Genomic DNA, 18,397 nt, shown 5'->3' with positions numbered 1-18,397 from the left:
TCTAGCATCTAACACCTACCAGGAGCCCATACATTCTATCATCTAAAACCTGCCAGTAGCCCATACATTCTAGCATCTATCCCCTACCAGGAGCCCATACATTCCAGCATCTATTCCCCACCAGGAGCTCATACATTCTAGCATCTACCACCTACCAGGAGCCAAACATTCTAGCATCTACCACCTACCAAGAGCCCATGCATTATAGCATCTACCACCTACCAGGAGTCCATACATTCTTGCAGCTATCCCTTACCATGAGCCCATACATTCCAGCATCTATTCCCTACCAGGAGCCCATACATTCTAGCATCTACCATCTACCAGGAACACATACATTCTAGCATCTATTCCCCACCAAGAGCCCATACATTCTAGTATCTACCACCTACCAGGAGCCCATACATTCTAGCATCTACCACCTACCAGGAGCCCATACATTCTATCATCTACCATCTACCAGGAGCACATACATTCTAGCATCTACCACCTACCAAGAGCCCATGCATTCTAGCATCTACCACCTACCAGGAGCCAATACAGTCTACCATCTATCCCTTACCAGGAGCCCATACATTCCAGCATCTATTTCCTACCAGGAGCCCATACATTCTAGTATCTACCACCTACCAGTATCCCATACATTCTAGCATCTATTACCTACCAGGAGCTCATACATTCTAGCATCTACCACCTACCAGGAGCCCATACATTCAAGCATCTACCACCTACCAGGAGCCCATACATTCTAGCATCTAACACCTACCAGGAGCCCATACATTCTATCATCTAAAACCTGCCAGTAGCCCATACATTCTAGCATCTATCCCCTACCAGGCGCCGATACATTCCAGCATCTATTCCCCACCAGGAGCTCATACATTCTAGCATCTACCACCTAACAGGAGCCCATACATTCTAGCATCTACCACCTACCAGGAGCCCAAACATTCTAGCATCTACCACCTACCAGGAGCCCATACATTCTAGGATCTATCACCTACCAAGAGCCCATGCATTATAGCATCTATCACCTACCAGGAGTCCATACATTCTTGCAGCTATCCCTTACCATGAGACCATACATTCCAGCATCTATTCCCTACCAGGAGCCCATACATTCTAGCATCTACCACCTACCAGGAGCACATACATTCTAGCATCTATTCCCCACCAGGAGCCCATACATTCTAGTATCTACCACCTACCAGGAGCCCATACATTCTAGCATCTACCACCTACCAGGAGCCCATACATTCTAGCATCTACAACCTACCAGGATCCCATACATTCTAGAATCTACCACCTACCAGGAGCCCATACATTCTAACATCTATCCCCTACCAGGAACCTACACATTGTAGCATCTACCACCTACCAGGAGCCCATACAATCTAGCATCTACCACCTACCAGGAGCCCATACATTCTATCATCTAACACCTATCAGGAGCCCAAACATTCTAGCATCTACCACCTACCAGGAGCCGATACATTCTATCAACTACCACCTACCAGGAGCCCATACATTCTAGGATCTATTAACCACCAGGAGCCCATACATTCTAGCATCTACCACCTACCAAGAGCCCATGCATTCTAGCATCCACCACCTACCAGGAGCCCATACATTCTAGCATCTACCAACTACCAGGAGCACATACATTCTAGCATCTACCACCTTCCAAGAGCCCATGCATTCTAGCATCTACCACCTACCAGGAGCCCATACATTCGACCATCTTTCCCTTACCAGGAGCCCATACATTCCAGCATCTATTTCCTACCAGGAGCCCATACAATCCAGCATCTATTTCCTACCAGGAGCCCATACATTCTAACATCTATCCCGTACCAGAAACCTATACATTGTAGCATCTACCACCTACCAGGAGCCCATACATTCTAGCATCTACCACCTACCAGGAGCCCATACATTCTAGCATCTAACACCTATCAGGAGCCCATACATTCTAGCAACTACCACCTACCAGGAGCCCATACATTCTAGGATCTATTCCCCACCAGGAGCCCATACATTCTAACATCTACCACCTACCAAGAGCCCATGCATTCTAGCATCTACCACTTACCAGGAGCCCATACATTCTACCATCTATCCCTTACCAGGGGCCCATACATTCCAGCATCTACTCCCTAACTGGAGCCCATACATTCTAGCATCTACCACCTACCAAGATCCCATACATTCTAGCATCTATTGCCTACCAGGAGCTCATACATTCTAGCATCTACCACCTACCAGGAGCCTATACATTCTAGCATATATCCCCTACCAGGAGCCCATACATTCTAGCATCTACCACCTACCAGAAGCCCATACATTCTAGCATCTACCACCTACCAGGATCCCATACATTCTAGCATCTTCCCCCTACCAGGAGCCCATACATTCTAGCATCTTCCCCCTACCAGGTGCCCATACATACTAGCATCTTCCCCCTACCAGGAGCCCATACATACTAGCATCTACCCCCTACCAGGAGCCCATACATTCTAGCATCTACCCCCTACCAGGAGCCAGAACATTCTAGCATCTACCACCTACCTGGAGCCCATACATTCTAGCATCTATCCCCTACCAGGAGCCCATACATTCTAGCATCTACCCCCCTACCAGGAGCTCATACATTCTAGCATCTTCCCCCTACCAGGAGCCAATACATTCTAGCATCTACCCCCTACCAGGAGCCCATACATTATAGCATTTACCCACTACCAGGAACCCATACATTCTAGCATCTACCCCATACCAGGAGCCCATACATTCTAGCATCTACTCCCTACCAGGAGCCCATACATTCTAGCATCTACCCACTACCAGGAGCCCATACATTCTAGCATCTACCCCCTACCAGGAGCCCATACTTTCTAGAATCTACCCCCTACCAGGAGCTCATACATACTAGCATCTACCCCCTACCAGGAGCCCATACATTCTAGCATCTATCCACTACAAGGGGCCCATACATTCTAGCATCTACCCCCTACCAGTAGCCCATACATTCTAGCAACTATCCCTTACCAGGAGCCCATACATTCTAGCATCTACCCCCAACCAGGGGCCCATACATTCTAGCATCTACCCCCTACCAGGAGCCCATACGATCTAGCATCTACCCCCTACCAGGAGCCCATAATTTCTTGCATCTACCCCCTACCAGAAGCCCATACATTCTAGCATCTATCCCCTACCAGAAGACCATACATTCTAGCATCTACCCCCTCACAGGAGCCAGTAGATTCTAGCATCTACCACCTACCTGGAGCCCATACATTCTAGCATCTATCCCCTACCAGGAGCCCATATATTCTAGCATCTACCACCTACCAGGAGCCCATACATTCTTTTATCTAAAACCTGCCAGTAGCCCATGCATTCTAGCATCTATCCCCTACCAGGAGCCCATACATTCCAGCATCTATTCCCCACCAGGAGCCCATACATTCTAGCATCCACCACCTATCAGGAGCCCATACATTCTAGCATCTAACACCTACCAGGAGCCCAAACATTCTAGCATCTACCAGCTACCAGGATCCCATACATTCTAGCATCTACCACCTACCAAGAGCCCATGCATTATAGCATCTACCACCTACCAGGAGGCCATACATTCTAGCATCTATCCCTTACCATGAGCCCATACATTCCAGCATCTATTCCCTACCAGGAGCCCATACATTCTAGCATATACCACCTACCAGGAGCACATACATTCTAGCATCTATTCCCCACCAGGAGCCCATACATTCTAGTATCTACCACTTACCAGGAGCCCATACATTCTAGCATCTACCACCTACCAGGAGCCCATACATTCTAGCATCTATTCCCTACCAGGTGCCCATACATTCTAGCATCTACCACCTACCAGGAGCCCAAACAATCAAGCATCTACCACCTACCAGGAGCCCATACATTCTACCATCTACCACCTACAAGGAGCCCATACATTCTAGCACCTATCCCCTACCAGGAGCCTATGCATTCTAGCATCTACAACCTACCAGGAGCCCATACATTCTAGCATCTACCACCTACCAGGAGCCCATACATTCTAACATCTATCCCCTACCAGGAACCCATACATTGTAGCATCTATTACCTACCAGGAGCCCATACATTCTAGCATCTACCACCTACCAGGAGCCCATACATTCTAGCATCTAACACCTACCAGGAGCCCATACATTCTAGCATCTATTCCCTACCAGGAGCCCATACATTCTAGCATCTACCACCTACCAGGAGCCCATACATTCTAGCATCTATCCCCTACCAGGAGCCCACATATGCTAGCATCTACCACCTACCAGGAGCTGATACATTCTAGCAACTACCACCTACCAGGAGCCCATACATTCTAGGATCTATTCCCCACCAGGAGCCCATACATTCTAGCATCTACCACCTACCAGGAGCCCATACATTCTAGCATATATTCCCTACCAGGAGCCCATACATTCTAGCATCTATTCCCTACCAGGAGCCCATATATTCTAGCATCTACCACCTACCAGGAGCCCATACATTCTAGCATCTACCACCTACCAGGAGCCCATACATTCTAGCATCTACCACCTACCAGGAGCCCATACATTCTAGCATCTATCCCCTCCCAGGAGTCCATACATTCCAGCATCTATTCCCTACCAGGAGCCCATACATTCTAGCATCTACCACCTACCAGGATCCCATACATTCTAGCATCTACCACCTACCAGGAGCCCATGCATTCTAGCTTCTACCACCTACCAGAAGACCATACATTCTAGCATCTACCACCTACCAGGAGCCCATACATTCTAGCATCTACCACCAACCAGGAGCCCATACATTCTAGCATCTACCACCTACCAGGAGCCCATGCATTCTAGCATCTATTCCCTACCAGGAGCCCATACATTCTATCATATACCACCTACCAGGAGCCCATACATTCTAGCATCTACCACCTACCAGGAGCCCATACATTCTAGCATCTAACATCTACCAGGAGCCCATACATTCTATCATCTATTCCCTACCAGGAGCCCATACATTCTAGCATCTACCACCTACCAGGAGCCAATACATTCTAGCATCTATCCCCTACCAGGAGCCCATACATTCTAGCATCTACCACCTACCAGGAGCCCATACTTTCTAGAATCTACCCCCTACCAGGAGCTCATACATACTAGCATCTACCCCCTACCAGGAGCCCATACATTCTAGCATCTATCCACTACAAGGGGCCCATACATTCTAGCATCTACCCCCTACCCGGAGCCCATACATTCTAGCAACTATCCCTTACCAGGAGCCCATACATTCTAGCATCTACCCCCAACCAGGGGCCCATACATTCTAGCATCTACCCCCTACCAGGAGCCCATACGATCTAGCATCTACCCCCTACCAGGAGCCCATAATTTCTTGCATCTACCCCCTACCAGAAGCCCATACATTCTAGCATCTATCCCCTACCAGAAGACCATACATTCTAGCATCTACCCCCTCACAGGAGCCAGTAGATTCTAGCATCTACCACCTACCTGGAGCCCATACATTCTAGCATCTATCCCCTACCAGGAGCCCATATATTCTAGCATCTACCACCTACCAGGAGCCCATACATTCTTTTATCTAAAACCTGCCAGTAGCCCAAGCATTCTAGCATCTATCCCCTACCAGGAGCCCATACATTCCAGCATCTATTCCCCACCAGGAGCCCATACATTCTAGCATCCACCACCTATCAGGAGCCCATACATTCTAGCATCTAACACCTACCAGGAGCCCAAACATTCTAGCATCTACCAGCTACCAGGAGCCCATACATTCTAGCATCTACCACCTACCAAGAGCCCATGCATTATAGCATCTACCACCTACCAGGAGGCCATACATTCTAGCATCTATCCCTTACCATGAGCCCATACATTCCAGCATCTATTCCCTACCAGGAGCCCATACATTCTAGCATATACCACCTACCAGGAGCACATACATTCTAGCATCTATTCCCCACCAGGAGCCCATACATTCTAGTATCTACCACTTACCAGGAGCCCATACATTCTAGCATCTACCACCTACCAGGAGCCCATACATTCTAGCATCTATTCCCTACCAGGTGCCCATACATTCTAGCATCTACCACCTACCAGGAGCCCAAACAATCAAGCATCTACCACCTACCAGGAGCCCATAAATTCTACCATCTACCACCTACAAGGAGCCCATACATTCTAGCACCTATCCCCTACCAGGAGCCTATGCATTCTAGCATCTACAACCTACCAGGAGCCCATACATTCTAGCATCTACCACCTACCAGGAGCCCATACATTCTAACATCTGTCCCCTACCAGGAACCCATACATTGTAGCATCTATTACCTACCAGGAGCCCATACATTCTAGCATCTACCACCTACCAGGAGCCCATACATTCTAGCATCTAACACCTACCAGGAGCCCATACATTCTAGCATCTATTCCCTACCAGGAGCCCATACATTCTAGCATCTACCACCTACCAGGAGCCCATACATTCTAGCATCTATCCCCTACCAGGAGCCCACATATGCTAGCATCTACCACCTACCAGGAGCTGATACATTCTAGCAACTACCACCTACCAGGAGCCCATACATTCTAGGATCTATTCCCCACCAGGAGCCCATACATTCTAGCATCTACCACCTACCAGGAGCCCATACATTCTAGCATATATTCCCTACCAGGAGCCCATACATTCTAGCATCTATTCCCTACCAGGAGCCCATATATTCTAGCATCTACCACCTACCAGGAGCCCATACATTCTAGCATCTACCACCTACCAGGAGCCCATACATTCTAGCATCTACCACCTACCAGGAGCCCATACATTCTAGCATCTATCCCCTCCCAGGAGTCCATACATTCCAGCATCTATTCCCTACCAGGAGCCCATACATTCTAGCATCTACAACCTACCAGGATCCCATACATTCTAGCATCTACCACCTACCAGGAGCCCATGCATTCTAGCTTCTACCACCTACCAGAAGACCATACATTCTAGCATCTACCACCTACCAGGAGCCCATACATTCTAGCATCTACCACCAACCAGGAGCCCATACATTCTAGCATCTACCACCTACCAGGAGCCCATGCATTCTAGCATCTATTCCCTACCAGGAGCCCATACATTCTATCATATACCACCTACCAGGAGCCCATACATTCTAGCATCTACCACCTACCAGGAGCCCATACATTCTAGCATCTAACATCTACCAGGAGCCCATACATTCTATCATCTATTCCCTACCAGGAGCCCATACATTCTAGCATCTACCACCTACCAGGAGCCAATACATTCTAGCATCTATCCCCTACCAGGAGCCCATATATTCTAGCATCTACCACCTACCAGGAGCCGATACATTCTAGCAACTACCACCTACCAGGAGCCCATACATTCTAGGATCTATTCCCCACCAGAAGCCCATACATTCTAGCATCTACCACCTACCAGGAGCCCATACATTCTAGCATATATTCCCTACCAGGAGCCCATACATTCTAGCATCTATTCCTTACCAGGAGCCCATATATTCTAGCATCTACCACCTACAAGGAGCCCCTACATTCTAGCATCTACCACCTACCAGGAGCCCATACATTCTAACTTCTACCACCTACCAGGAGCCCATACATTCTAGCATCTATCCCCTACCAGGAGTCCATACATTCCAGCATCTATTCCCTACCAGGAGCCCATACATTCTAGCATCTACCACCTATCAGGATCCCATACATTCTAGCATCTACCACCTACCAGGAGCCCATGCATTCTAGCTTCTACAACCTACCAGGAGACCATACATTCTAGCATCTACTACCTACCAGGAGCCCATACATTCTAGCATCTACCACATACTGGGAGCCCATACATTCTAGCATCTACCACCTACCAGGAGCTCATACTTTCTAGCATCAATTCCCTACCAGGAGCCCATACATTCTATCATCTACCACCTACCAGGAGCCCATACATTCTAGCATCTACCACCTACCAGGAGCCCATACATTCTAGCATCTACCACCTACCAGGAGCCCATACATTCTAGCATCTAACACCTTCCAGGAGCCCATACATTCTAGCATCTATTCCCTACCAGGAGCCCATACATTCTAGCATCTACCACCTACCAGGAGCCCATACATTCTAGCATCTATCCCCTACCAGGAGCCCATATATTCTAGCATCTACCACCTACCAGGAGCCGATACATTCTAGCAACTACCACCTACCAGGAGCCCATACATTCTAGGATCTATTCCCCACCAGGAGCCCATACATTCTAGCATCTACCGCCTACCAGGAGCCCATACATTCTAGCATATATTCCCTACCAGCAGCCCATACATTCTTGCATCTATTCCCTACCAGGAGCCCATATATTCTAGCATCTACCCCCTACCAGGAGCCCCTACATTCTAGCATCTACCACCTACCAGGAGCCCATACATTCTAGCATCTACCACCTACCAGGAGCCCATACATTCTAGCATCTATCCCCTACCAGGAGTCCATACATTCTAGCATCTATTCCCTACCTTGAGCCCATACATTCTAGCATCTACCACCTACCAGGATCCCATACATTCTAGCATCTTCCACCTACCAGGAGCCCATGCTTTCTAGCTACTACCACCTACCAGGAGACCATACATTCTAGCATCTACCACCTACCAGGAGCCCATACATTCTAGCATCTACCACCTACCAGGAGCCCATACATTCTAGCATCTACCACCTACCAGGTGCTCATACATTCTAGCATCTATTCCCTACCAGGAGCCCATACATTCTATCATCTACCACCTACCTGGAGCCCATACATTCTAGAATCTACCACCTACCAGGAGCCCATACATTCTAGCATCTATTCTCTACCAGGAGCCCATGCATTCTAGCGTTTACCACCTACCATGAGCCCATACATTCTAGCATCTACCACCTACCAAAAGCCCATGCATTCTAGCTTTTACCACCTACCAGGAGCCCATACATTCTAGCATCTATCCCTTACCAGGAGCCCATACATTCCAGCATCTATTCCCTACCAGGAGCTCATACATTCTAGCATCTACCACCTAACAGGAGCCCATACATTCAAGCATCTACCACCTACCAGGAGCCCATACATTCTAGCATCTATTCCCTACCAGGAGCTCATACATTCTAGCATCTACCACCTACCAGGAGCCCATACATTCAAGCATCTACCACCTACCAGGAGCCCATTCATTCTAGCATCTAACACCTACCAGGAGCCCATACATTCTATCATCTAAAACCTACCAGTAGCCCATACATTCTAGCATCTATCCCCTACCATGAGCCCATTCATTCCAGAATCTATTCCCCACCAGGAGCCCATACATTTTAGCATCTACCAACAACCAGGAGCCCATACATTCTAGCATCTATCGCGTACCAGTAGCCTATGCATTCTATCATCTACCACCTACCAGGGGCCCATACATTCTAGCATCTACCCGCCACCAGGAGCCCATACATTCTAGCATCTACCCTATACCAGGAGCCCATACATTCTAGCATCTATCCCCTACCAGGAGCCCATACATTCTAGCATCTACCACCTACCAGAAGCCCATACATTCTAGCATCTACCACCTACCAGGAGCCCATACATTCTAGCATATATCCCCCTACCAGGAGCCCATACATTCTAGCATCTTCCCCGTACTAGGAGCCCATACATCCTAGCATCTTCCCCCTAACAGGAGCCCATACATACTAGCATCTACACCCTCCCAGGAGCCAGTACATTCTAGCATCTACCACGTACCTGGAGCCCATACATTCTAGAATCATAGAATCATAGAATCATAGAATGGTAGAGTTGGAAGGGACCTCCTGGGTCATCTGGTCCAACCCCCTGCTCAAAGCAGGATTCACTAGATCATCTCAGACAGATGTCTGTCCAGCCTCTGTTTGAAGACGTCCATTGAAGGGGAACTCACCACCTCTCGTGGCAGCCTGTTCCACTCATTAATCACCCTAACTGTCAAAAAGTTTTTTCTAATATCTAATCTGTGTCTCCTCCCATTTAGTTTCATCCCATTGCTTCTAGTCTTTCCTTGTGCAAATGAGAATAAAGATGATCCTTCTACAATGTGACAGCCCTTGACATATTTGTAGACAGCTATTAAGTCTCCTCTCAGTCTTCTTTTTTGCAAGCTAAACATTCCCAAATCCTGCAACCGTTTCTCATAGGACATGGTTTGCAGAACAGTCACCATTCTGGTTGCTCTTCTCTGAACTTGCTCCAGTTTGTCTATGTCTTTTTTAAAATGTGGTGCCCAAAACTGTACACAGTATTCCAGATGAGGTCGGACCACAGAGGAGTAAAGACCGATAATGACTTCACGTGATCTAGACTGTATGCTTCTGTTAATACATCCCAGAATTGTATTTGCCTTTTTTGCTGCTGCATCACACTGTTGACTCATGTTCAGTCTATGATCTATTAGTATACCTAAGTCTTTTTCACATGTACTGTTGCTTAGCTCTATTCCTCCCATTCTGTATATGCTTTTTTCATTTTTATTGCCCAGATGTAGTACTTTGCATTTTTCCCTGTTAAAAACCATTCTGTTGGTTGCTGCCCACTGCTCCAGTTTATTTAGGTCTTTTTGAATCCTCTCTCTCTCTTCTCTAGTATTAGCTATCCCTCCTAGCTTTGTGTCATCAGCAAATTTAATCAGTTTACCCTCAATTCCTTCATCTAAATCATTGATAAAGATGTTGAACAATACAGGTCCCAAGACGGAGCCCTGTAGTACCCCATTTGAGACATTCATCCAGCTGGATGTGAAGCCATTTACAACCACCCTTTGAGTCCGATCACTAAGCCAGTTATGAATCCACCTAACAGTTGCCTGGTCCATTGCATACTTGGTCATTTTTCAATAAGGATGGTGTGAGATACTTTGTCAAATGCTTTGCTGAAGTCAAGATATACTATATCTACAGCATTTCCCTGATCCACCCAGTCAGTGATTCTGTCATAGAAGGAAATTAAGTTAGTCTGACATGACTTGTTAGTTACAAACCCATGCTGACTCTGGTTAATCACTTCATTCTTATCCATGTACTTACATACATGTTGTTTAATAATTTGTTCAAAGATCTTTCCTGGTATAGAAGTCAGACTCACCGGCCTATAGTTCCCTGGGTCCACCTTCTTCCTCTTTTTGAAGATAGGAACAACATTTGCTTTTCTCCAGTCTTCTGGGACTTCTCCTGTTCTCCAAGAATTTTCAAAGATTATGGAGAGTGGTTCTAAAATTTCTTCTACGATCTCCTTCTAGCATCTATCCCCTACCAGGAGCCCATACATTCTACCATCTACCCCCCTACCAGGAGTTCATACATTCTACCATCTTCCCCCTACCAGGAGCAAGTACATTCTAGCATTAACCCCCTTCCAGGAGCCCATACATAGTAGCATTTAAGCCCTACCAGAAGCCCATACATTCTAGCATGTACCCCATACCAGGAGCCCATACATTCCAGCATCTACTCCAACCAGGAGCCCATACATTCTAGGATCTACCCCCCACCAGGAGCCCATACATTGTAGCATCTACCCCCTACCAGGAGCCCATACATTCTAGCATCTACCCCCTACCAGGAGCCCATACATTCTAACATCTACCCCCTACCAGGAGCCCATACATTCTAGCATCTACCCCCTACCCGGAGCCCATACTTTCAAGTATCTACCCCCTACCAGGAGCCCATACATTCTAGCAACTATCCCCTACCAGGAGCCCATACATTCTAGAATCTACCCCCTAACAGGAGCTCATACATTCTAGCATCTACTCCCTACCAGGAGCCCATACATTCTAGCATCTATCCACTACGAGGGGCCATTACAGTCTAGCATCTACCCCCTACCTGGAGCCAATACATTCTAGCAACTATCCCTTACCAGGAACCCATATATTCTAGCATCTACCCCCTACCAGGAGCCCATACATTCTAGCATCTATCCCCTACCAGAAGCCCATACATTCTAGCATCTACCCTCTACCAGGAGCCAGTACATTCTAGCATCTACCACCTACCTGGAGCCCATACATTGTAGCATCTATCCCCTACCAGGAGCCCATACATTCTAGCATCTACCCCCCTATCAGGAGCTCATACATTCTAGCATCTTGCCCCTACCAGGAGCCCATACATTCTAGCATCTACCCCCTACCAGGAGCCCATACTTTCAAGTATCTACCCCCTACCAGGAGCCCATACATTCTAGCAACCATCCCCTACCAGGAGCCCATACATTCTAGCATCTACCCCCTACCAGGAGCACATACATTCTAGCATCTACCCCCTACGAGGAGCCCATACATTCTAGCATCTATCCACTACGAGGGGCCCATACAGTCTAGCATCTACCCCCTACCTGGAGCCCATACATTCTAGCAACTATCCCTTACCAGGAGCCCATATATTCTAGCATCTACCCCCTACCAGGAGCCCATACATTCTAGCATCTATCCCCTACCAGAAGCCCATACATTCTAGCATCTACCCCCTACCAGGAGCCAGTACATTCTAGCATCTACCACCTACCTGGAGCCCATACATTGTAGCATCTATCCCCTACCAGGAGCCCATACAATCTAGCATCTACCCCTCTACCAGGAGCTCATATATTCTAGAATCTTGCCCCTACCAGGAGTCAATACATTCTAGCATCTACCCCCTACCCGGAGACCATACATTCTAGCATCTACCCCCTACCAGGAGCCCACACATTCTAGCATCTACCCCATACCAGGAGCCCACACATTCTAGCATCTACCCCAAACAGGAGGCCATACATTCTAGGATCTACCCCCTACCAGGAGCCCATACATTGTAGCATCTATCCCCTCTACCAGGAACCCATACATTCTAGCATCTACCCCCTACCAGGAGCCCATACATTCTAGCATCTACCCCCCTACCAGGAGCCCATACATTCTAGCATCTACCCCCTACCAGGAGCCCATACTTTCTAGTATCTACCCCCTACCAGGAGCCCATACATTCTAGCAACTATCCCCTACCAGGAGCCCATACATTCTAGCATCTACCCCCTACCAGTAGCCCATACATTCTAGCATCTACCCCCTACCAGGAGCCCATACATTCTAGCATCTATCCACTACGACGGGCCCATACATTCTAGCATCTACCCCCTACCAGGAGCCCATACATTCTAGCAACTATCCCTTACCAGGAGCCCATACATTCTAGCATCTACCCCCTACCAGGAGGCCATACATTCTAGCATCTACCCCCTACCAGGAGCCCACACGATCTAGCATCTACCCCCTACCAGGAGCCCATACTTTCTAGCATCTACCCCCTACCAGAAGCCCATACATTCTAGCATCTATCTCCTACCAGAAGCCCATACATTCTAGCATCTACCCAGTACTAGGGGCCCAAACATTCTAACATCTACTCAATACCAGGGGCCCATACTTTCTAGCATCTACAGCCTACCAGGAGCCCATACATTCTAGCATCTACTGCCTACCAGGAGCCAATACATTCTAGCATCTACCCCCTACCAGGAGCTCATACATTCTAGCATCTACCCTCAACAAGGAGCCCATACATTCTAGCATCTACCCCATACCTGGAGCCCATACATTCTAGCATCTGTCCCCTTCTTCCCCTTTTTGAAGATAGGAACAACATTTGCTCTTCTCCAGTCTTCTGGGACTTCTCCTGTTCTCCAAGAATTTTCAAAGATTATGGAGAGTGGTTCTAAAATTTCTTCTACGATCTCCTTCTAGCATCTATCCCCTACCAGGAGCCCATACATTCTACCATCTACCCCCCTACCAGGAGCTCATACATTCTACCATCTTCCCCCTACCAGGAGCAAGTACATTCTAGCATCTACCCCCTTCCAGGAGTTCATACATTGTAGCATTTAACCCCTACCAGAAGCCCATACATTCTAGCATGTACCCCATGCCAGGAGCCCATACATTCTAGCATCTACTCCAACCAGGAGCCCATACATTCTAGGATCTACCCCCTACCAGGAGCCCATACATTGTAGCATCTACCCCCTACCAGGAGCCCATACATTCTAGCATCTACCCCCTACCAGGAGCCCATACATTCTAACATCTACCCCCTACCAGGAGCCCATACATTCTAGCATCTACCCCCTACCCGGAGCCCATACTTTCAAGTATCTACCCCCTACCAGGAGCCCATACATTCTAGCAACTATCCCCTACCAGGAGCCCATACATTCTAGAATCTACCTCCTACCAGGAGCTCATACATTCTAGCATCTACTCCCTACCAGGAGCCCATACATTCTAGCATCTATCCATTATGAGGGGCCATTACAGTCTAGCATCTACCCCCTACCTGGAGCCAATACATTCTAGCAACTATCCCTTACCAGGAACCCATATATTCTAGCATCTACCCCCTACCAGGAGCCCATACATTCTAGCATCTATGCCCTACCAGAAGCCCATACATTCTAGCATCTACCCTCTACCAGGAGCCAGTACATTCTAGCATCTACCACCTACCTGGAGCCCATACATTGTAGCATCTATCCCCTACCAGGAGCCCATACATTCTAGCATCTACCCCCCTATCAGGAGCTCATACATTCTAGCATCTTGCCCCTACCAGGAGCCCATACATTCTAGCATCTACCCCCTACCAGGAGCCCATACTTTCAAGTATCTACCCCCTACCAGGAGCCCATACATTCTAGCAACCATCCCCTACCAGGAGCTCATACATTCTAGCATCTTGCCCCTACCAGGAGCCCATACATTCTAGCATCTGCCCCCTACCAGGAGCCCATACTTTCAAGTATCTACCCCCTACCAGGAGCCCATACATTCTAGCAACCATCCCCTACCAGGAGCCCATACATTCTAGCATCTACCCCCTACCAGGAGCACATACATTCTAGCATCTACCCCCTACCAGGAGCCCATACATTCTAGCATCTATCCACTACGAGGGGCCCATACAGTCTGGCATCTACCCCCTACCTGGAGCCCATACATTCTAGCAACTATCCCTTACCAGAAGCCCATATATTCTAGCATCTACCCCCTACCAGGAGCCCATACATTCTAGCATCTATCCCCTTCCAGAAGCCCATACATTCTAGCATCTACCCCCTACCAGGAGCCAGTACATTCTAACATCTACCACCTACCTGGAGCCCATACATTGTAGCATCTATCCCCTACCAGGAGCCCATACAATCTAGCATCTACCCCTCTACCAGGAGCTCATATATTCTAGAATCTTGCCCCTACCAGGAGTCAATACATTCTAGCATCTACCCCCTACCAGGAGCCCATACATTCTAGCATCTACCCCCTACCAGGAGCACACACATTCTAGCATCTACCCCATACCAGGAGCCCACACATTCTAGCATCTACCTCAAACAGGAGGCCATACATTCTAGGATCTACCCCCTACCAGGAGCCCATACATTGTAGCATCTATCCCCTGTACCAGGAACCCATACATTCTAGCATCTACCCCCTACCAGGAGCCCATACATTCTAGCATCTACCCCCTACCAGGAGCCCAAACATTCTAGCATCTACCCCCTACCAGGAGCCCATACTTTCTAGTATCTACCCCCTACCAGGAGCCCATACATTCTAGCAACTATCCCCTACCAGGAGCCCATACATTCTAGCATCTACCCCCTACCAGGAGCCCATACATTCTAGCATCTACCCCCTACCAGGAGCCCATACATTCTAGCATCTATCCACTACGAGGGGCCCATACATTCTAGCATCTACCCCCTACCAGGAGCCCATACATTCTAGCAACTATCCCTTACCAGGAGCCCATACATTCTAGCATCTACCCCCTACCAGGAGCCCATACATTCTAGCATCTACCCCCTACCAGGAGCCCATACGATCTAGCATCTACCCCCTACCAGGAGCCCATACTTTCTAGCATCTACCCCCTACCAGAAGCCCATACATTCTAGCATCTATCTCCTACCAGAAGCCCATACATTCTAGCATCTACCCAGTACTAGGGGCCCAAACATTCTAACATCTACTCAATACCAGGGGCCCATACATTCTAGCATCTACAGCCTACCAGGAGCCCATACATTCTAGCATCTACTGCCTACCAGGAGCCAATACATTCTAGCATCTACCCCCTACCAGGAGCTCATACATTCTAGCATCTACCCCCAACAAGGAGCCCATACAATCTAGCATCTACCCCATACCTGGAGCCCATACATTCTAGCATCTATCCCCTACCAGGAGCCCATACATTCCAGCATCTACCCCCTACCAGGTGCCCATACATTCTAGCATCTATCCCCTACCAGAAGCCCATACATTCTAGCATCTACCCTCTACCAGGAGCCAGTACATTCTAGCATCTACCACCTACCTGGAGCCCATACATTGTAGCATCTATCCCCTACCAGGAGCCCATACATTCTAGCATCTACCCCCCTATCAGGAGCTCATACATTCTAGCATCTTGCCCCTACCAGGAGCCCATACATTCTAGCATCTACCCCCTACCAGGAGCCCATACTTTCAAGTATCTACCCCCTACCAGGAGCCCATACATTCTAGCAACCATCCCCTACCAGGAGCCCATACATTCTAGCATCTACCCCCTACCAGGAGCACATACATTCTAGCATCTACCCCCTACGAGGAGCCCATACATTCTAGCATCTATCCACTACGAGGGGCCCATACAGTCTAGCATCTACCCCCTACCTGGAGCCCATACATTCTAGCAACTATCCCTTACCAGGAGCCCATATATTCTAGCATCTACCCCCTACCAGGAGCCCATACATTCTAGCATCTATCCCCTACCAGAAGCCCATACATTCTAGCATCTACCCCCTACCAGGAGCCAGTACATTCTAGCATCTACCACCTACCTGGAGCCCATACATTGTAGCATCTATCCCCTACCAGGAGCCCATACAATCTAGCATCTACCCCTCTACCAGGAGCTCATATATTCTAGAATCTTGCCCCTACCAGGAGTCAATACATTCTAGAATCTACCCCCTACCCGGAGCCCATACATTCTAGCATCTACCCCCTACCAGGAGCCCGCACATTCTAGTATCTACCCCATACCAGGAGCCCACACATTCTAGCATCTACCCCAAACAGGAGGCCATACATTCTAGGATCTACCCCCTACCAGGAGCCCATACATTGTAGCATCTATCCCCTCTACCAGGAACCCATACATTCTAGCATCTACCCCCTACCAGGAGCCCATACATTCTAGCATCTACCCCCCTACCAGGAGCCCATACATTCTAGCATCTACCCCCTACCAGGAGCCCATACTTTCTAGTATCTACCCCCTACCAGGAGCCCATACATTCTAGCAACTATCCCCTACCAGGAGCCCATACATTCTAGCATCTACCCCCTACCAGTAGCCCATACATTCTAGCATCTACCCCCTACCAGGAGCCCATACATTCTAGCATCTATCCACTACGAGGGGCCCATACATTCTAGCATCTACCCCCTACCAGGAGCCCATACATTCTAGCAACTATCCCTTACCAGGAGCCCATACATTCTAGCATCTACCCCCTACCAGGAGGCCATACATTCTAGCATCTACCCCCTACCAGGAGCCCACACGATCTAGCATCTACCCCCTACCAGGAGCCCATACTTTCTAGCATCTACCCCCTACCAGAAGCCCATACATTCTAGCATCTATCTCCTACCAGAAGCCCATACATTCTAGCATCTACCCAGTACTAGGGGCCCAAACATTCTAACATCTACTCAATACCAGGGGCCCATACTTTCTAGCATCTACAGCCTACCAGGAGCCCATACATTCTAGCATCTACTGCCTACCAGGAGCCAATACATTCTAGCATCTACCCCCTACCAGGAGCTCATACATTCTAGCATCTACCCTCAACAAGGAGCCCATACATTCTAGCATCTACCCCATACCTGGAGCCCATACATTCTAGCATCTGTCCCCTTCTTCCCCTTTTTGAAGATAGGAACAACATTTGCTCTTCTCCAGTCTTCTGGGACTTCTCCTGTTCTCCAAGAATTTTCAAAGATTATGGAGAGTGGTTCTAAAATTTCTTCTACGATCTCCTTCTAGCATCTATCCCCTACCAGGAGCCCATACATTCTACCATCTACCCCCCTACCAGGAGCTCATACATTCTACCATCTTCCCCCTACCAGGAGCAAGTACATTCTAGCATATACCCCCTTCCAGGAGTTCATACATTGTAGCA

Source organism: Phyllobates terribilis, unplaced genomic scaffold (assembly GCF_046119375.1).
Source record: "Phyllobates terribilis strain yellow unplaced genomic scaffold, ASM4611937v1 Scaffold_26__1_contigs__length_17865784, whole genome shotgun sequence".
Taxonomy (NCBI): Eukaryota; Metazoa; Chordata; class Amphibia; order Anura; family Dendrobatidae; genus Phyllobates; species Phyllobates terribilis.
The sequence above is the reverse complement of the archived record's forward strand: the minus strand, read 5'-3'. Positions refer to the sequence as shown.